The sequence below is a fragment of the Tenrec ecaudatus genome, chromosome 17 (assembly GCF_050624435.1).
Source record: "Tenrec ecaudatus isolate mTenEca1 chromosome 17, mTenEca1.hap1, whole genome shotgun sequence".
NCBI lineage: Eukaryota > Metazoa > Chordata > Mammalia > Afrosoricida > Tenrecidae > Tenrec > Tenrec ecaudatus.
The window spans coordinates 5,643,041-5,666,155 of record NC_134546.1 but is presented as its reverse complement, the minus strand read 5'-3'; the positions used below and the strand labels follow the sequence as shown (position 1 = coordinate 5,666,155).

Genomic DNA, 23,115 nt, shown 5'->3' with positions numbered 1-23,115 from the left:
TTGCCCCTGGTGGCGGTCCATTTCTTCACCGTATTTCTTTGTGTGCTGCTCCTCCCATTTACCAAGAATGAGTCATTGTTCCGAGGTTTGGTCCTGCTCCACAGCATGTCCAACGTAGATGAGACTAAGTCGTGACAGTCTCACTTCTAAAGAATTTCCTAGCTGTATTTCTTTCAGAGGAGATGTGTCCCGGGTTCTGGCAGCCCATGGCGTCTCTCTTATTCCTCAGCAGCACCTGAATTCCAGTGCAGCAGCTCTCCTGCCGTCTTCCTTGACCATCGCCCGGCTTTCACGTGCATCGGAGACCACTGGACTACGACGGCCTGGGTTACCGTGTCGTAGTGGCATCTCTGCTATTTGACGCTTTAAGCAGAGCTTTTGAATCAGCCTTTCCCAATGCAATACCTCTCTTGATTTCTTCACTGTTATTTCCATGGGTATTTATTAAGGATCCAACCAAGGAAAACAAAATCAGGAAGACATGTACAAAAATGCCTCAGTTGTGAGTTCATGGACTCCGCCAATGGATTTGAGTACTTTTTAATCTGCTATTATGCTATGCCTCAGAAAAATTAATTTGCCAAGGTAATTCACAATCCTGCTTGTGGAATATGCATTGTAGCATGGGGATTATTGTCACGCAACAACTAATCACTGCGCCCGGTAAAGCTGTAACTATGATTCCGCGTTAACCAACCAACCAGTTGCTGTGAACTTGATTCTGACTTATGGCAATAACACACACACACACATTCAGAGAAAGAGAGAGAGAGAGAGAGAGAGAGAGAGAAACTCCATAGGATTGTCAATTACTCTAATTTTTCACAAGTGGATTGCTAACCTTTCTTCATAAACAACTTGGAGGACTCAAACCTCCAAGTTTTTAGTTCAATGTTTGCATCATCCAGGGAATCTATGGTTCTTCAAAGGCTCTTCTATCCTTTCTGGAATAAGAACATTTCACCAAACCCCCTCCCAACTCTTTTCTTTTGCCATTGTATCAGAACTGGGATGCCTTTTGACATTTATTATTGTTCTTCTGGACTTCACACTGTCACTGTAGACTTTGTGTACATGCCAACCCTTAAGTATAGGGTTGATTAAAAATGTTCTCATGGTTTCCTACAGCTAAATGTACTCTTCCACTGACCAGAAATAAAGAAACTGCTTAATATAAATTTCTTATGATTGACCTTCTAGACTTTTAACTCTGGAGCACAGAATCAGACATGTAGAAAGAAGTCCTAAATGGGAGAGGGGCTGAGTGAGCCAGGAAGAAATATAGGTTCACAGCACACAGTGAGATGGAAATTTTGAACATAACCTTATATAACCAAAGAGACCAAGACAGGACAGCACTCATCCCTTCCGACAAACACCCATTGATTCATCAAACAACCACATGTTTTGAACTCACATGCTGTATCTTAGTTGCATGCCTTATAAGGTTACTTAAAATTATTTCTTCTACCTGTGTAGGAATCTATAGCTATCATCCAAAGCAGGTATGAACTTAACCTTATATGAGCCTGAGATAAGATAACCATGTACTTTCCCCTCCTGTTCACTTAGTCATGGGCAAAACACAACACTCTGATTGTAAATACAGCACAGCTGGCGATGTTGCCTGGCTATAGTTTAGTATCCATTCGCTTGTCCACTCACCCAATCAATTAACTGATCTTTTATAGCAAAATCGTGGTATGCACTAATCATTTTTCACACTATTCAGGGGCTAGCAGTGATTAAGATAAAATCCTTGATTTCATGCAGCTTACTTCTTAGGGGCATGTTAAAGGAAGTCATATGAATGAGGGAGTCAAAGAGTTAGTGGAGAAATTTCATTTTTATCTATTACTTCCATCACTCTATGAGCTATTGGAGGCACCATCATATGTTCAGCTGTTGATAAATTCTATGAAGAAGAAATGGGTAGAAAAGCGAACAGAACAATGGGAAGAGAAGTTGTATCATAGGTAAACGGGTCACACAAAAAGGCTCTGTCCAAAAGGTTGCATGTTTGTGAGTGAGCCTTGTGAGCATCTAGACAAAAATATCTACAAATATCTTTATCTACAGATAACAGAAGTAAGGCAGTGAAAAAACCTCAAGCAAATATATGCCGGACATATTAAGAAAAAGTAAAACCTGAAGCCATCTAGAAGATTCATCGCCCATATCCACCCCTGTGTTGCTAATTCCCATCCAACCAGCTCCAACTCATGGGGATCCTAGGTACAAAGGAACCAAACACCACCAGTCCTGTGCCCTCCTCATGAGAGTTCTTAGTTTGGGGCCCATTGTGGCTGCTATGGTGTCAATCCATCTTCTGGAGGGCCTGCCTCTTTTTGTTGCCCCTGGGCTTTCCCGAGAATGCTGTCTTCTCCAGAAACTGGTCTCTCCTGATAACATGTTCAATGTACTTGAACTGATGTCTCACCGTCCTTGTCTCTAAGGAACATTCTGCTTGTACTTCTTCCAGGTAGAACTGTTTATTCTGTGGGCTGGCCATGGCACTTTTCAATATACTTTACTAACCCCATAGTTCAAATATATTGATTTTTCTTAGGTCTTCCTTATTCAATGTCCCACTTTCACATGCATATGAGACCATTGAAAATACCATGGCTTGGGTAAAGATTACCATAATCCTTAAGCAATATCCTTGCTTTTCAACACTGAAAGAGGTCCAAGCAGATTTACCGGATACAATGTGTTATTTGATCTTTTGTCTGTTGCTTCTGTGAGCATGGATTGTAAATCAAAGCAAGACAAACTCATTGACAACTTTAATCTTTTCTCCACTTAGCATGATGTTGCCTATTGGTCCAGCTGTCAGGATTTTGGTCTTTGTTACATTGAGTCATAAGCCATATTGAAGGATACAATCCTTTATCTTTATCAGCAAGTGCCTCCAGTGCTCCTATGCTTGAAACCCTTCCTGTTGATTCATGTGCAGGTTCTTCATGAGCACAATAAAATGTTCTGAAAGTCCCTTTCTTCTCAAGGTTATCCATAGCTTGTTATGATCCACACCACCAAATGCCTTTGCATAGTCAATACAACATAAGTAAAAATGTTTCCTGTTTACTTTCAGCCAAGATTCATCTGTCATCAGCCATGATATTAATTAGTATGCCTCTGAATTAGGCCTAAACCTCTGGCGGCTCTGTATCAATGTACTGCTGCACTCACTATTGGATGATCTTCAGCAAAATTTTACTTGCATGTGCAATCAATGGTATTGCTCTATAATTTAAGCCTTTTATTGGGTCATCATTCTTTACGATTTATGCAAATATTAATCTCTTCCAGGCATTTGGCCAAGTAAGTCTTTCAAATTTCTTGGCAGAGATGAGTGAGTACTTCCAGTGCTTCATCAGCTTGTTGAAACATTTCCATCAGTATTCCATCAACTCCTGGCCCCTGGTTTTAGGCCAATGCTTATAATGCAGCTTGAAATTCTTCCTTTAGTACCATTGGTTCTTCATCATATGCTACCTCTTGACCTGAGTAAATGTTCACTAATTCTCTTTGGTACAGTGACTGTGTAATCTTTCCATCTTCTTCTGATGCTTTTTGCATCATTCAATATTTTCCCCACAGAATCTTTCAATATTGTAATCCAAGTCTGGAACGCTTTTCTTTATTTCTTTTAGTTTAGGAAATGGCTAGCTTGTTCTTTGGGTTTTCAAATTCTAGGTCTTTGCACATTTCATTATAACATTTTACTTTGTCTTCTTGAGCTGCTCTTGGAAATTATCTGTGATCTTGTTGACTTTATCATATATTCCATTTGCCGGAGCTGCTTTCCAACGTGGAGAATATTTCAGAGTTTCTTCTGACACCCATTTTGATTGCTTCTTTCTTTCTTGTCATGTGAATGATTGCTTGTTTTCTTTATAAATGATATTTTTGATGCCATCCCACAGCTCATCAAGTCTTCTGTGATTAGTGGTTAATGTATCAAATTTATTCTCAAGATATCTCCCATATTAGGGTAGGATATACTCGTGGTAATATTCTAGTTCTTGTGGACTTGTTTCATTTTCTTTCAAGTTCAACCTGAACTTACATATGAGCAATTGATGATCTGTTCCACAGTTGGGATATGGCTTGGCTTTAGCCGCCTATATTGAGCTTCTCTTGAGTATATTCCCACAGTTGCAGTCAATTTCATTTCTGTGTATTCCATCTGAAGAAATCCATGTATATAGTCAATTTTTGTGTGGTTGAAAAAGGGCTTTTTTTGATGAATAAGTCATTGCACTTGCAAAATTATATCATGCAATCTCCAGCTTCATTTCTATCACCAAGACCAGAGTTTCTAACAATACGGTTGCTTTCTCTGTTACAAATTCCAATGACTAATAATTATTAATGCATCTTGATTGCATGTTTGATCAATTTCAGACCAACGACATGGGTAGAATTCTTCAATTTATGCAACACTGGTTTTAATGGTTGGTTTATAAATTTGAATAATAGTTGAATTGATTGGATGTCCTTGTATGCAGATAGGCATTATCCTATCACAGATTGCATTGTAGTTCAAGATAGCTCATGAAATGACCTTTTGACAATTAATGCAATGCCATTTCACTTGAATCTGTCATTCCCAGAATAGCAAATCACATGAGTTTCTTTTATTGATAGCACTTACAGATATTATAAAAATTTGTAATTCAATTTAATCAAGAATAATTATACAATTGCTGCCACCATCATTTCGAGAAAAATTATTTCTTCTTGGACCCTTTGAAATCAGCTCCCCTTTGTGCTCACCCTTCCACCACTACCACCACCCCCAGGGACCCTTATTATTATATCTATATTATGTTATTTGCCATATTTTACCCCATCCAATGTATTCATTGACCTACCATTCTATTATTCATTCCCTTGAGTGGGGTTATAAAGTCATCATAGCTATTGGTTCTCCCTCCCCCCTTTCTCCTCCCTCTTCCCAGACCCTTAGGGAATCATTACTCCCATTACTATTTGTGAAGGGTTTATCTATCTTGGATTTCATGCATCGAGTGATCTTAATTATACAAATGAAGATCTGCCGGTCTAACAAGAGTAATAAGGTAAAACAAAAACCATAATAGTAAGGGGAGGAAATATTAAAGAGTAGAGGATAGTGTATTGCTCCATCAGTGCTATTCTGCACCCTGGATATTTCATCCCTTCCATGTGGCCCTTCTGTGAGGGATTGTCCAATGAACTGACAGGTGGGTTTTGGGTCTCCACTTTATCTACACTCTTTCGTGTCAATTTGATGGCTTGTTTTTGAACTTCTAATACTTATTCCCATTATTATTTCAGGACAATATAGACTGGTGTGCTTCCAGCACATGGGTGTTGTTGCTTCCCTGCTAGATGACTGCTTGTTCAACTTCCACCCTTTAAGACCCCAGATATTATATCTTTTAATAGCCTGACACCCTCAGCTGTCTTCACCATATTTGTTTATGCACCTATTTTGTCATTTGCTTATGCACCCATTTTTGTCTTCAGCAATCATGTCAGGAATGGGACTATTATTACATATCACCACATTATTAGAATAAGCCATTTTTGTTCTGAGGTGAGGTCTAAGTAGAGACCCCAAATCCATCTGCTTCCATAGATAGATAGATAGATAGATAGATAGATAGATAGATAGATAGATAGATAGATAGATAAACAGTACAAGTCGCTCTGAGTCTAACTGTTGCCCTGACTCAGAGTAGATGAGTATCCCTCTGTTTAATAGCAAGCAGGCCCTATTACAATCCATCAGTGCAATCTCTTTTTCTTTCAGGGATCCATGTGCCATGATCCTCTTACCTAACAATGCTTAAACCCCTTAGTCCTCAGCATTTTTGTCCAAGGGGTACACTTTCTCAAGACCCCATTGTTCTTCCTGCCTTCAAGGATGGAGTGGTCTAGTGCCCCATCAGCCACGCTGTTACAGCTTTAGACTTACAGTAATGTGCCCTCATTAATATCCCCCAATTAGTTCCGCTGAGGTGCCAAGAGCTGCCCATCCCCATTCAGAAGTCTACAATCGAGAGTCCTCAGGGTCTTCGTGGCTTTGCTCCCATTGCTGATCTGTTGCATTTCCCTCTTGGTTTGCCCTCATGTGGGAGGGTCAGAGCGGTCACACACCCGAACTGTATCTTCAGTGCTGTTCTGTGGTGCTGTCATGTATGGAAGGGAAGTCATGTCTCTTGCTGAGGCTACCCTGCAGTCCTTTCTGTGAAGGAGCTGCTCTGGGTAGGTATGGGATACAGAAAGGTCTTTCCCCATATTATATACCCAGCCTAGAAGGCTGCTTGCTGGAAATGTGTGAGGTCAGCTGCTTAGAAGTTTCCTCTCTGAAGGTATCAGCCATCTAGAGCAATCAGACACTATTGTCTGTCCCACCATAGGTGGGGCTCACTCCCTGCTGATAAGGACAGTGATTATTTCCTTGTAGGAGAGCCCAGAGAAAAGGTCAAGCCCACCCAAGGAAAACCAAAGTTAGACTGCCATCTCTTTGTTTGTTTGTTTTTCACTGCCATCTTGAATCTAGGATCTGCTCCTCTTGTCACATGTGTACCCCTGCTCCCTCCCCTTCCTATTGCATGTACACCCCGAGCTCATCCCCTTCCTCTCATGCGTATGCCTATTGGATAGTCCCTTCCTGTACCTATGTGGGTTACCTGTCATCACAGGGGCTTGAATGCCCCCTAAGTATATATAAGCCTTATTTAGAAATATATTGGTCTCTCCTCCTCCTCTTTCTGCATGAACCTGGCTGCTGAGATCATCACCACCCTGGAGGTGAGCATGCTACCATAAAATGTGTCTGATTCCATTATTTTACTTTCTCTCTTATCTTCTATGGCTTTACTATGACCTTTATATATTACAACTGTACACTTGTGCCTACAGACTCTGTGGTTGTGAGAGGCTGATTTAGCCGGCAAATAGGAATGTGGGCCTCAAGACGTAGTGCACCTGAAAGAGCTCTATTCTCTCTCCCTTTTCTGTGGAGACATAAACAATATCCTCCCCTTAGATGAATTAGTGTCCTGTTTCCCCATTAACATATTGTTTTTCTTTATTCCCCCACCCTTTTGTGGGCCTAAAAGGCATATGGGAGGTGGGTGGCAGGGATGATGTCTTTTGGTTCAGGTTCTATCTGCCACCAATAAAATGACTTAAAAACAAAAACAGGGGGACAATTCTGAGCCCAACATGGTTATATTAGAGTCTTAAAAAAAATAGAAATTAGAATTGCAACTCCTTCTTTGTTTAGGTAGCCATTAGCTTGATATACCTTCCGCCAACCTTTGATTCTCAAACTGATTTTGTCTGTGGGCTTGACATGCATTTCTTAGAGAAAATAGACAACAGATTGCTGGGTTTAGTTTCCTAATCCAGTCTGCTAGCTTTCCTCTTTTTATAGGAGAATTCAGCCCATTGATGTTCAGAGTTATTAACAGTCACCTGTGGATTCTTTGTCATCTCATACTTTTGTAATATTTTCCTCCCTCTCTCCTTAGCAGTGTGTTGTGTATGTGTGTGGGGATTCATTCTTGCCTTCTTTTCACTGATGGGTCAAAGATGTCTTGCTTTCTGTGCTCTGACTTCTGGATTGATTATACTATGCCGTAGTCTCATGTTTGTGCTCAGTGGATGTTGGACTTCTGGCCAATGTGTGGTTGAAAGTGAATTTGATGCGGTTTATTTTTGTTGTGTTTTCTAAAGTTTTATGGAGATTTTGTCAGAATAGTGAATTCTCGGGTTGCCATTAATCTTCTACTTTTGGAAGATATTATTCCATTCTCTCCTCTTCATGGTTTCTGCTGGTGGGTCTGAGCATATTCTTATCAGGTCTCTCTTAGAAGTGACTGAGTTTCTTTCTGAAGCTCCCCCTATGATTTTACCCTTTTCCTCAAAGTTGAATTATTTGACTACCATCTCTCTTGGTGTGTTCTTCTTGGGATTTAGTCTAGTTGGCGTCCTCTCTGCTTCCTGGATAACTGTCTGATTCTCCTCCATTAAATTGGGGACATTTCATTCTGGTAATTCCCTCGCTATCTCGGCTATTGATTGTTTTTGCTATATCTTGCTTTGATAACCCAATTACTCTAATAGTCTTTCATAGCATCACACATGTTCCTTAGGTTTTCTTTAGCTTCTGTGATTATCTTGTCTTTCATATTTTTTGAGTTTTATTCAGCTATCTTTGAGGTTGCAGATATTATTCTCCACTTCTGTTGGTAAGGTCTTTTACTGTTTTCTTTGCTTCTGCATCATTTTTTCTTAACTCTTGTATTTCCCTTCAGTATGTGGACTCTATCTTCCCTATTATTTTATCCCTTTTCTGTATTGATCCTTTCATATCCTGTATGGCTCTTAGAAGTATTCTGAAGATTTCTTTCTGTGGTGGTTCAATGTCAGCTTCTTCTATTTATGTTATTAGGTCCAGGTCCTGCTCATACATTGGATTCTATTTCCCTCATTTTCTTGTAGCAGTTGCTGTTGTGAGTTCCTGTCTGCGTGACATTTTGTTTGACCTTGGTGATATTTTACTGGGAGTCCAGCATACCTGATTTTTCTGTCTGGGAGGCAAGGAAGAATGTTTCTAAGGACTGCTTATAGCCAAATAAGCTGTGGGATCTGGCTGCTTCTCTACCTCACTGGGGTTTACTTACGTATTTGGAGGGCAGCTTGGGTGGCCCTCTCAGGCAGCGTGGATGGGATAGTAGCAGACCATGAGGGTGGTGCTGGAAGGCTAATCACATGGGGACCCGTGGCAGCATGAGTACCAGTGGTGATGGGAAGCTGTGTGTGGTGGGAAGAAGTCATGTCGGAGGTGGCAGGAAAAGGCCACGGGCAGGAAGCTGCTGCTGCTGAAGCAGTGTGAGAATGTCCTGGGCTGGTGGTGGCAGTGGGGGGGGGAAAGCCCCAGGCTGATGGCAGCAATGGCAGTAGAAATGCCCCAGGCCAGAGGTGACAATGGCCGGGGAAAAACATCCTGGGCTAGTGGCAATGGGGTGGTGGGGATGGGGGAAGGGGAAACCCTTGTCTGGTGGTATTGGTGGCAGTCATAAAGTCTTGGTTCACAGGTGGCAGCTGCAAGCAATAAGCCTCTTGCTCTTTTAATCCTAGTGAATTTGTGCTTACTTATGTTAATGCTGTGACCTGAAAGAGTAGAATATTCCTCTTAGTGGGACACTGTCTTGCCCCCTCTGCCTAAACCATATGATTTCTGACTCAAAATGGTCAACACCATCTCATTTCATTCCACTGATTCCTAGAACATTGATCTTTTTGAATTCCATTTTATTTTTAACCATGTCCAATTTTCTTAAGTTCATACTTTCCAAGTCACCATTAATTGATTGTTGTGGCTGTTTCTTCTCATTTTCAGCCATGTCCTATCAGCAAATGAAGGTAGGTTCAAAGGCTTTCCTCCCAGAAGCTTTATTTCATTCACATCTTTAAGATCAACTCTACTTTGAAAAGACAGCTCTTCCTTGGACATATTTTGAGTGAATTCCCACATGAGGGATTCCTCTCTGGCACTGTCTATGACAATGTTCTGCTTCCATTCATTCTATTTTCAGGAACAGAATATTTCCATACTGTCCATAAAGTTTTAAGTGACTAATTCCTCTGAGGTGGTGAGCCTATTCCTTCTTCATCTATTTCAAACCACAGACCTTGTGTTTTTCTGGAAAATGGTACCCACTTCTTCACTGTGGTAAGCAAGTTAATGTATATCTTCCCCTTTCACCTATATCATACATGAAGCAGGGGCTATGACTGCTTGGTTTACCATCACACCTCACTGCTTACTGTTTGGTACTTCAGAAGTAGGCTATAAATAGTAATCAAATAAGTGAATGCATGTCTGAATAAAATGCTCTATACAGTAAAATAATGCACATAAATCGTTTAGTCCATTGTCAGCCATACGCTATACATTCAATGAATTCCAGGGACCATTATGTTACTAGTGATACAAGTAATGATGATTCAGTCTTAACAGGAAAATATACACTTCTTCTTGAAGATGGGGAATCTTCTCATGGCCTATGCAACAAGAAGGGCATTTCAGTTGAGATACCTTCCATTTGACTTATGCTTTGTGCCATCTCAAAGACAGTGAACAACATTATAACAGGATCGAAGCTGTATAGCCAAGCGAGAAGGCAGAATTATTCAATTCCTTGTTTGCTTTGGCTTTAGAAAAAAGAAGCAAGGTCTTAAGAGAAGAGAAAAATACGAGTATTTAAAGTGACTGGAAACACGCAAGTGAGGGGTTAATAATGGATAATATAGCACCTTCAGGTAAAATATGCCTGCTTAGTAGTACAGGTCTGAACTTTAATACCTATGGAAACAGAGGAAGTATCACTTTTTAAATAAGTGAGGATAATATAGCTCAGAAATTACAGAGAGAACATATTGTTATTGAGCCATGAGTCATTTCTGGCTTGGATCAGGAAACAAATTAATTAAAAACCCCAAAATAAAAATAAATAGCATCAAAACAAAAAATAAACAAACAAAAACCAAACTCACTGCTCCCGAGTTGCTGCTGACTCCAAGGGACCCTCTAGGACAGTGACAATTACCCAGGACTTTCTGAGACTTCAACTGTTGATGAGAGTAGAGAGCCTGGTCTTTCTCCCTAGGAGCAGACTTGTAGTTTGCAATTGCTGACCTTTGGGATCACAGCCCGATGTGTAGCCACTGTGCACCAGGGCACTGGTGATGATTAAATCACACACTCGTGGAATGCTAGCACTGGTAAGAATCACAGAGTTTGTCTTGCAAAATCCTTCATTACATCGATGAGGGAACTCAGACCATGGGGACGATGTGCATTTTCCAAATTCATACAATCAGTGGTAGGACTAAAATTACAATCTAGATTTTCTAGACCAGCTTCAATTAAACTCACAACTACATAATTATTCTTCCTTTTTCTATAATTGCTCTTCTACAATCTTTCTACACACAATGTCAAAGTCATGTTAAAAACTTGAAACATGGATTAGAGAGTTTACCATAAACTCTCCAAGGGCTGCTAATTTCAATTAAATTTTAAATGCCTTTAATATATTTTTCATACAATTATACCTGGCACATCCTCACTCACTGCTGTTTAGTCTGTAACTGTTTACTGGAAGAAAAAACCCTGTCTTTGTCCCACAGAGAGTCTGGTAGTTTCAAACTGCTGACCTTTCAGATCACAGCCCAATGCCTAACCACTACACCACCAGGGCTCCCTTAGCGCATGATAGATATGAACAAAGATTTGCTCAATAGTGTATCAATGGATGAACTTGTTTTTCCCAATAGGATTACAGAGTGGGTCAATTATGATAAATATGGAGAGACATCTTGATTTAAATAAAATAATCGAGAATACTTTCTCTAACATTCATGCATGTGATGAAATTTTAACTGGGTGAAAGTGGATGATGCTGAATTCAATAATCAGGCTCTGGTAACCTCTGTAGTTCAGTAGATGGTCATTTGCTCCCTATCTGGCCCAACCCCATTAAACACTTATTTTTTTACATAGTTTTGATAACAACATGAGAAAGATGTTTATGAAATCTGAAAGCATCAAACCTGGAAATGATAGGAAATATTACAAATCAAAATTTGAAATGGTTCTACAAGCTAGAATTCTGATCAAGTTCCAAAATGATGAAATTTCATACAGATAAACAGAATGTCCTACATAAAAGTTCAAACAATTAATTGTATAAGTACAGGATGGAGAGTCTGGGCTTGGCAAAAATTCATGTGAAAAATATCTGGAGGATTAAGCTGACCACAACTGTAATAAGGTCCATCAGTACGAGACAGATGCTTAAAAAAATCATATTCTTAGCTTGCATTAGGAGAAACCCTTTGTCTACATTACAGGCAGTACAATTCTCTCTGCATTCTGAGCTCAGACCACATCCGGAGTACTTTGTGCAGTTCTGGGTGCCATAATTTCAGGGGGAACACTTAATGCAGTGGAAGAAAGCCAAGGTGGGAAGGGTCTGAGAAGCAAGCTATGGTTGAAGGAACTAAAATACAAAATCAGACCAGTCTTTCAAGTTCCGCAAGGTCTAAGAAGGGCTTAGGTTTTTGTTTTGTTTTGTCTCTCCTGGAGGGCAGAGCCAGGAACAATGGCTCTAAGTGGGAGTTAATGCACTTCTTTAACAATACATTTTTGAATCAATGAATAAATGATGTAAAGAAGGCATTTTTTAATTGCACATGGAGAGGAAATGTGTGTACCTAGCATTGTTTAAAAATAGAGTTAGCATTTGCACAAGTTGGAATTCACTTTTCCATGGAAAGCAGTTAAAGTACCACAGCAGCAATTAAGCAAAGTTCATCGTGAGAGATGCTGAGGGATTACGTGGACTAAGCAGAGCTCTCTGCCCCACTTTGCTAACCGGCCCAATGTCACCAATTCATAAGTCCTTCTACTTCCACAATCAATGATTCTCTGTATATAAAATCTGCTACCCTTAATTGTAAAATTATTTTTCAAGAAACTTGAATTAATGTTCCCAATTAAGAAAATTATATGCTATTATGAAACCCTCACACAGGAAAAAGATAGCATCCTCTTCTTTGAAATATTAATAAACAAACTTTAAATATGACTCAAGATTAAAAAAGAAGATGTTACTGTACTGCTATTACTACCATCTTAGGATGTGTTCATGATGGAATGGCCTTCTTGTTCTGTGGAATTGCAAGAATCAAAAAGAACCTGATGGAGGATTGAAAGTCCAGTTTCAGAAAGGTGTAACACTTACACGCTCTGAATTAAGGGAAAAGGCCATATTTTGTATAATTTTCCTCTCTAATCCAAATGACAGGAGTTGGTGCACAAAGCCAAATATCCATTGTCATGGAGTCAATTAGGACTCACAGTGTCCTTTATCACAGAGTAGAACTGCCCCTTGGGCTTCTTGGGTTATACATCCTTAACTGGCACGTATGAGGGGCTGGATAATTTTTTATTAAAAAAAAATAAGGAAAAGAGGAGCAAAAGAAAGAAGAGGGAGTAGGGAATAAGAAAGTGTGAAAAAGGAAAAGTTTCTGAAGGCAGAATGTGTACTGTATTTAATAAGCTGTTATGAACCACAACTAATTTATTTTATGAAGAATTATCAAGGCACTCCTGTCTCAACTTCAAACACATATGGAGTTAACTTTGTCTTTTTTCCATTGTCAGTGGTTTACTAAGTACACAAAAGAATACGTATTTTAGCAGAAAAGTATGAAATCTAATTTCTCTACCCAAAATCATGTTCTACTCCTATTGATTTTAATAAGAGTAACTTATAATCATATGCTACTTAGCCAACTGACTGAAAGAGGCCCATATTTATGCCCATTCCAAAGAAAGGTGAGTCAACAGAATGCTCAAACTATAGAACAATATCACGGATATCACATGTAAGTAAAATTTCCTGAAGATTATCCAAGAACAGTTTCAGTAGTACATTGACAGTGAGGTGCCAGGGGTCCAGGGCAGGTACAGAAGAGGACATGGAACAAGGGATCTCATTACTGATGTCAGATGGATCTTGGCTGAGAGCAGAGAATACCAGAAATATGTTTACTTGTGTTTTACAGACTATGCAAAGGCATTTGACAGTATGAGCCATAACAAATTTTGGATAATCTTGAGAAGAGTAGAAGACTTCACTGTTCTCATGGGAAACGTACATGGATCAAAAGATAGTTGTGTGAACAGAACAAGGGGAAAGTACATGGCTTAAACTCAGAAAGGTGTGCATCAGGGTTGTATCATCTCACCATCCTTATTCAATCTCTATGCTGACAAAATAATCATAGAATTTTCCTTAAATGAAGAATAATGTGGAATCAGGATGGGAGGCAGGTGTATTAACAACCTGAAATCTGCACATGCCATAACCTTGCATGCTGAAAGTGAGGAGAACCAGAAGAACTTGTGGATGAAGATCAAGGATGTCAGTTTTCAGTATGGATTATACCTCAATGTCAAGAAGACCAAAGTGCTCACAACTGGACCAATAGGTGACCTCATGATAAATGGAGAGAAGGTTGAAATTGTCAAGGATATTGTCTTGCTTGGATCAAAAATCAGTGCTTATGGAAACAGCAGTTAAGAGATCAAAAGACACTTTACACTGGGGAGATCTGCTGCAAAAGACCTCTTGAGAGTGTTAAGGACCAAGGATTTTATGTTTCGGATTAAGGTACTTCAGACCCAAGCCATATGCATGTGCAGGTTGCACATTGAATAAATAAGACTGAAGAAGACTCGATGCATTTGAACTGTGGTGTTGGAGAAGAATGTTGAAAATACTTGGGAATACTGAAAGGATGTACTGATGGGTCTTGGGAGAAGGAGGGCTAGAATGCTCCTTAATGGCAAGGCTGGTGCGCCTTTCTCTTACCTACTTTGGACTTGTTGTCCAGAGAGACTAATCCCTGTAGAAGGGCATCATGTTTGGTGAAGTAGAGGACCAGCCAAGAGGAGGAAGGCCTTCAAGGAGCTAGATTGACACAGTGGCTGCAACTCTTGTGAGGAGAGTGTAGATCTGGGTAGTGTTTCTGTTGTGAATAAGATCACTATGGGTCAGAACCATTTAATGGCACTTAATAACAAGCGCAGAATTATATGCCAAGCAATATTTGACCCTAAAATGATTTAAAATATAAATCGCCTTTAGCCTCACAGTACTTTTGCTGCTTGAATTAGCCTGTAATTTTACTCAAAGGGTAGGAGAAAATGCTTTCTACTCCCCTAAAGAGTTATAGTCCCAAAATTCCACAGCGCCAGTTTTACCCTGCCCTAAATGGTCACTGTGAGATGGCAGTGAGTTTGGCTTTGGAACTCAAAGCAACATAATGTCTCCTTTCTGGACAAATCCTAAAATGTACTATGATTGTTTCTCTTCTTACTGGAGGATATAGGAGAATATTTTGTTTCATTGTTTCACTTGATGGCACTGGGCAGATACTGCATATTTTACAAAGTGAAGATTTGTACCAACCTTGCAAGCAGCAAGTCAATTGGTGCCATTTTTTTGGTTTTTAACAGAATTTGCTCACTTTGAGTATCTATGTCACATTTGGTAATTATCACAATATTTCAAACTTTTTCATAATGCTATCTCACACTCAACAGACTTCAGTCTAGTATTTTTACATTTTATATATACATTATTTTATATTTTAAAATATAAAGTATATTTTATATTTATAATTTTATATTTACTTAGAATGCGTAATGTTCATGTGACCCATATTATTGAAATATTAGCTTCATTCAGGTGTTCTGGGACCATATCCATAATATCTCCAAAGTGGTGGGTAGCCTCATATTTTACCATTTCTAACAGTTCTTCACTTTGTCCAGATGATTCTTTTTGTGCACCTGACCCTGCCAGGGTAGAAATTTAAAACATAGATTCTCTATCTGATGCATCAAGAAAAATAAAGCCCGTTATCTGTGGTTGGAGGCATTGCATGTGTCTCATCTAACTAGAGTGGGATGTGTAGCATTTCCACTCTTCTCCTAATCATTTTTACCTCCTTCATAGCTTCCTTCTCTAGGAATCCAACCTCTTACAATGACACGGAATTCCAGAGCTCTTTAAACTTTGTTTTGGGATATTCTCCATGTTGTATAATTTTGTTACTCTCAAAAGATGAGGGGCCTTCAAAAGGTTCATGGGGTAAGAGAATTAAAGGGTGATGGAATATCACCCCAAACCTTCTGAATTCTCTCATCTTTCTCCCAATAAGAATAAGAGATGAAGATATGAAAGCAATAATCATTTATAATTTATCAGGGGCCAAGGGGAGGAGGGCAAAAGTGGAATTGATACCAAGGGCTCAAACAGAAAGTAAATGTTGAGAAAATGATGATTGCACCATATATACAAATATGCCTGGTACAATTGATATATGGAATATTATAAGAGATGTAAAAGCCCCCAATAAAATGATTTTAAAATAATAATAATAAAAAAGAATGACATGAGACCACACCCTGTTCACCTATTCATGAGCACTACTCTGCAGCTTCTTTTTCCTTGCTGGAATCGTGAAGGGCCAGATATATTTCTCCAGCATAGTTTTATTTCATGTTCGTTAAATTGAGATCTTGTAAGTCCAGTATTTAGATAAGCATAGGAATAGTAATATACATGGGACTGTACTCATGGGGAGATAGAGTTTTTAAAAGATGAGTAAATCTCAGGATCCTTAGTTCTGATGAAGAAATGGTGCACACTGAAACACCAACAGCTTTGGTTCAAGTTCCCTCTCAAAAGACCCTGTCCAGTCTATTTTATAAGGCAAGCGCATGACATTATAATCAAAAACAAACTACCTGCTACTGCATTGATACTGCCTCGTAGGACAGAGTAGAACTGTCCCAGTGGGTGTCTGAGACCATTACTTACTACGGGAGTAGAAAGCCTCTTCCTGCTCGGTGGTTTCAAACTGCTGACCTTGCAGTTAGCAGCCCACAGTGTATCTCGCTTCAGGAGCGGGCCTCCTCTTCCCCACATTTTGTCTCATAGAATGTGCCCATATTTACACCCAAGCCCTCTGTACGTAGACTTGGGGCACATTATGATCCTCGTTTATTTGGTAAAACCATGTTGCAGAAGGCTGCTCTAGATCAGGGATCGGCAAGCGGTGGCTTGGGAGCCATATGTGGCTCTTCTAGTGTGTGCCTGCGGCTCTGAGGTAAAATTGAAACTAAAAGACCCTAGTTTCATTTCTAAAAATGTAAGGGATAGCAGTGATTCCACTTGTTTGTAAAAACATATCAGTAGCTCTTGAATAATTTTTACTATGTTGTGAGCGACAGGATTGGCTCTTCATGACTCAATAGTTTACCGAACCCCGCTCTGGATCACGGGCTAGCACTGGTCCTAGATCACGTGGCTAGCACTTTGCCACAAGTCCCAAGAGTACATTCTTGCTTTTTAGTGTCAGTAGGATGATACTGGCTCACAGTGATCCTATACACAACCGAAATAAACACTGCTAAGTCCTTCACTGCCCCCACAATTGTTAATTTGAGTCTACCGTTACCGTCGCTGTGTAAATCCATCTCCTTATAGGTCCTCTTCTTTTAGACTGCACTCACTTTAGCAAGCCTGAATCCTTCTCACGCGTCCAAAGTACTTCAGACTAAGTCTTGCCATCCTCACTTCCGGGAAGGCTTCTGATTGCACGTTTTCCACGACAGATTCGTTTGTTCCTTTGACAATCTATGAGACTCTCCGTCTTCTTCACCAGCACCGCGATTCAAACGCACCTTTCTTCTCCGTTCTTCCCAATGTCCAAAGTTCACATGAAGATGAGGCCGCTGAACACGGCTTGGGGCCGAACACCTGCGAGCTGAAGTGCCATCTTTGTTCTCCCACAACTGGAAGAGCTCTTGCGCAGATTGTCCCAATTGTCCTTGATCTTCATAAGCAAATATTTCAAGTCCTGCTTGCTTTCCACAAGCAAGTCTATGTCATCATGGGCTGTTAATAAGCATCCCCCTGCCCTTCTTCATAAGTGTCCCGTTTCTCAAATTATTTGCTTAGCATACAGATCAAATAAATATGGTGAAAGCATACGACCCTGATGCACACTTTTCCTGATTCTCAACCATGCAATATTTATTTTTCTGTTTGAGCAATTGTTTCTTGGCCCATGTCAATGACCATGTCATAATGGCAATGATTCACAGGTGCCTAGCCAGTGCATGAGAAAGCATAAACCTACATGAGGCTTTTCCTTCAATTGGACCCTTTTAAGGTAAAGGTAATCTTTCCATTCCATAAAATAATTCTATGTGCATTGATTTTTATAAGTCTCATTTGTAAAAGCTCTTCAGATTCTATTTGATCTGCTGCATATTATTGGTGATAGTTCAACTTTAACTTCTAAGAATTGATGAAGTAGGATGAGAACCAACATATAACCAGCTCTCCACTTTACTTTATTCTGTATTTAACAGGAGGGCTGTTATCAGGACACCACACCCAAGTTTTGCATCTACTGCCTAAAGTGTTGAGTCCCCAGGGGATTTTGTTGACACTAGGGAAAAAGTTATTATTTTTAACTTCATTCCAACAATTTAAAATTCGGTTTTCTACATAATCTTTTTCAACCCATCTGAAGCTCAATTTTCAAATTGTGTATGGTAACAGGCCATGGCAATTCCTCCTATTCCACAATCTGGCCTGCCTTCTTTGGTGAGTGACCCTTACTGTCATTGAACAAATCTCCACAGACCATGGGTCTGTTTATGAAAAATGAATATTGATGTAGGGCTTTATCTTTTCCATTAGAGGCATATTCCCATCTTTCATGTGATCACTTTAATGTCACAATATTGAGCAGATGAGCGCTAACTTTTGTTTTCCCCAAAAAAAGTTGTCCAAGTATTTATAAATTTTTATTATTAATTGTTTCATAATAAATTTAAGTTGTTCCATAAAATTGATTTTATAGTATTCCAACATTATCTAAGGACATCCGACTGGATTTCAATAAAGATTGTTTTGAAATTGTAGCATAAGTACACTCTGGTTAATAGTTTCACAAAAGTTACGCTCTTGTAACTATGGTGACAGACCATAGATTAACTGGCTCCACTGTTTCATCCTTTAATATACCTTTAAAATTTTTAGAGATTATTTTTCTAAAAATATATTTTGTTTTTATTATAATTTTCTAATTATATATATACATATTTTAGAGCTTATCTTTACATTGTCATTGACTCTTTTTCCTAGAATATTTTAATTGATTTTTCTATGTAGTCAAGAATATTTTTTGAAGGGGGGTTATTTTTCTGCTAGATAACTATTAAATTGTCTAATTTCTTCTAATAGCTTGCTTGATCTTGTTTAATTTTCTAGAAAGTTAATGGTTTTTTTCTTTTGTCTTTCAATCGTGTGTGTGTGTGTGTGTGTATGCATGCGTATATGTATAATTGTCTTACTCTTACAGCATTGCCAAAGATGGACTGTTAATAATGGGGAGCCCTTCCTTTTTTTTTTTTTCTAATCTTAGAGTAATTATGTCTAGATTTTTTCCCTTTAAGTATATTTTCTGTGGGCTTTGACTTTTGGCATCTGTCAAACTAAAATAAGTTCTTATTCTAGGCCTAGATTTTAAGAGGTTTTTTCCCCTTTTAATCACTAATGGGATTTTAAGTTTATCAAATTTATTCTCTATGTAATATTGCATGATTTTACTTTTAATATGCTTAATAAATTGCAGTTTATATAATATTGAGCTGTCTTTGAATTACTTGAGTAAGCCATTGATTTTGTTATATTTATAGTTTAATCTACTATACCATTAAGCAAGTTAATATCTTATTTAACATAGCATTTTTTATCTGTGTCTATAGTGGAGTGGGACTATATTTATTTGTAGCTATCCTAATCATGGTTAAAATGAATATATTTCTAGTTCTACTGATTGAGCTGGTTAGATTTTCCTTTGAAAGAAATATCTAACAACAAAAATATTATATTTATTGACAGTTCTACCCATCAGCTATATTTAGTCACTTCTAAAATCTGGATATTGGCTCCTTCAAATGCAGCATAGAAATAATATGTAATAGTAACTTGAAAGATAAAGTGGATACTTAAGAATGTGATTATTATTTGGGGAATATAAAGAAATCAAGTAAACCAATAGTGGTAAAAGAATAACCATGAGCAAACAATTTTCTGAAAGGAAGAAGTAAAAGGTAGTAACAGAAACAAGAGATGCTCAAAAATGTTAGTGATTGAAGGCACATGAAAAACGGAACGACTGCACTCAAGATCAAACACAATAGAGACATGTCTCCTAGACCCCAAGGAACCTTGGGACACGGGAAGCTTGAGACATCCGCTTCTCCATGTTTCTGCACGGCCCCTTTCCCTTCTCTCCCCGCGGACCCACTTGGTTCTCTGTCAGCTCACATAACAGAGCCCCTCACCGTTTTTTTTTTTACATTTATCATATTTTTACATCTCTTCCCTTCCAAAGATCAGTCCCCTCTGTTTTCAGCTTGGGGCACTAATGGAGAAGGCATCAGGTTGCATGAACAATACAATGAAAAGAGGGGTGCAGACCAAATCCTACAATTTACATCAACAATATGAGTGACGGTGTTACAAATGGAGACGGGAAGGGATCCTTAGCTGCTCTCTTTGCTCAGTTTGGTCAAGTGGTAGCATTTTGGCTTTAAAGAGTCTGAAGACGAGGAGGATGGGCTCTTGTGATATTTACAGACACTGGGCTTGCCCACAAATGCCTGGAGAGACTTACAAGGACTCCCATTTTATGGCAAACAAATGTGGATCCAGTCTACAATGACAGATTGTGATTATAATATCTAATATGCATGGCGCTTTTGCTGGCAAAGAAAATATAAAAGCCCACACTGTGGGACAGTCTGCAACAACTCAAATCCAACGATGTGGCCAGGGCACACCAAAGTCAGCTAGCACTCCGGGAAAAGTCAATACCATGTCTTCACGTCCCTGGTGAGCCTCCAAGCAATGTTTTGTACCTCAATAACTTAACCAGGGGAGACTGATGAGATGATGCCACACATGCTGTTTAATCGGTGTCTTGGTTTTAAGGAAACGTGGTTGGCACATGGAAGGCATGGCATTGCCTTTTATGAATTTGAAAATGATCAGCAGGCTGGAGCTGCCAGAGAAGTTTTACAAGAATTCTAGTTCACACCATTCCATGCCTTCCGATCACTTACGCCAAGAAATTGCACCTTGGGTAAGCTTCTTTAATGATCTTGGCTTTATTCACAGTGTTTATTTTGATCGCTTTTGGTCAGGCCATTTTAGAGTTGGGAACAGAGGGGAAAGTAAAATTAAACTTTGCAAACTTAAATAATTAATCTTTTTTTAGCCTTAGCTATGAAATATGAAGGCCTTAATTTTATACAATCAAGTTTTATTTGTATTCCAGAGAGAGAGAAAGAAACCCAGCCTGAGTTTTAGGGGTGGGAGGAAATAAAATTCACAAATAAATCTGATACATAGCTGAATGTTAAGGGGGGTGAAATAGAATTCAAAAATAAGCCTGGCAAATGGAATGGGCAATATGTTTTGCTCATTATAAAATTGCGTATAATGTAATAAGACTGCTGGATGATTGTATAACCCTACTTGGTGGGATCTAACAACAGAATTGTATGTGAATGGGTGTATTGAAAGTACCCTGGGGGTGGGGCAAGGGTTCCTAGAGGGGTATGGTGGAGGATGGAGGGGACAAAGGGGAGCTGATATCAAGGAGCTCAAGAAGAAAGTGCTTTGAAACGGATTGTGGCAGCAATTGTACAATACTGCTTGATGTGATGGAACCATGGAGTGTTATAATATCTATAAGAGCTCCCAATAAAAGGATTAAAAGATGAAGAAGACCATTCTCTGGTATAAGTCATAAAATGTCTCTGACCATCTGAAGAGGGATTCTTATTTCCAACACACATCAGGTCCAAGAAGAGTTTTTGGAAAACTATTACTTGTGGAATTGTAAAAATTTTAGTTTTTTTTTCCAATTTTTCTCCCTCTTGTTTTTCTTTTCTTCTGTTTTTTATTCATTTGTTTTTGCTTTCCTCCCTCCCCCTCTCTCTCCAAAATGAGGAAAGAAAAAGTGGATCAATATTACACAACAGCGTGAACCCTTCCTCAAGCTTAGCGCTGGAAAAAAATTATTAATAAAATGAAAAGTTAGACACGGAAAAAAATGTATCGGCTGATTGCAATGCAAAGTCCACCAACTGAGCTTTACAGAAGGGGGGTTTTCAAAATTATTTTTCCTTATGAACAACATGGCATCCTGTTTTTATTGGTAAGCCTTTGCTGAGGTTTCTCTTTGGATGAAACACCTTAACAAGTCAAGAAGATGTGGTTTCCAGGTCCCAGAAACTCACAACATATCCTGAAACCTAAAATCACCACCTCAGTTAATTAAAAAAATTAATTAAATGCCTATCTCCCAATAGGTGTTTTTTAAAGTTCCAAATTGAAATAAAAGTTATGAGGTGGGCATTACATTCAGGTAGAAATAGGCAATGATACCACAGCGTCTATCTCTGCAATAACTAATGTTCAGGTGCTGAAAACAGACAGAGGTGATGGGGTTCGAGACACAAAGCTTCCAGGCTGTGCACTCCTTGTCCCTCCGTTGAGTCCTTTCATCACGGAGGCTGTGTGGCATGTGGGAATAATTGAAACATATGATGAACACTTTAAAATTCAGGAAGCCATTCAAAAACACCCACCATGTAATTAAGCGGTTTATTTTTATTTTCTGTTTATTAGAATTGGTAGAGTATGTGTACTTTAGCACCAAGATGTCAGTGGGACCACAGAGCTGGGTGAGAGAGGTTTTATCGCCACCAGCAAAATGTCTGAAAAGGATTTACTTTCTCTCCTGCCCATTCTACATCCACAACACTAAATAGATGATTATTTACATGTTCATTTTCACAAAGATAATGAATTGTTCATTGGATACTGCCTTAGAATTCTTCTGCTTCTTTCTCTTAGCAGTTATTTTTTTAAAAGTTAAGTTAGTTTCCTGTCAATGATGTTATTAAATCACAGAGAAATCTCATTTCCCAGTGCTTGCTGGGTAGTTGAAAAGGCAGCCTGGGGGCTTTCCCTGTGTGCTTCAGAAAAGAGCGGTGAAGGTTCACAGCTCCTATCTTTTCCTGCCTCACAATTTGCTATTCTTTTTTAAAATCTAAATTTGTTTATTTATGTATATATTAATTCGCTCTGAATAGAGACCTTGTTCTGATGAAAACCCTTCCCAATAGCGTCTACTTCATCTGAGAGCTCCGGGTACAGCTCCCAGCAGTCTAGTGGTGGGAGGACACATTACAGCGCGCGTGCTCTGAAGAGTCCAAGCAAAGCCATTGTGCCGTAAAAGCGCGCTCGTGGTGAATGCCTATCAGAAGCCCGCCCTCTCTGATCGGTGTCAAGTGTGAGTCCGACACTGACACCACCTACCTTGCTGTACAGCCTAGCACCCCATGCTCCGGCATCTGCTCTCTTTCCTGTCAAT

General features: G+C 39.1%; 1 pseudogene; it reads left to right on the top strand.

The window, feature by feature from the left end:
- LOC142430997 (U2 small nuclear ribonucleoprotein B'' pseudogene) overlaps window positions 1–20,818 on the top strand; it is a 32,745-nt pseudogene extending 11,927 nt beyond the window's left edge.
- The last annotated feature ends 2,297 nt before the right edge of the window (window positions 20,819–23,115 follow it).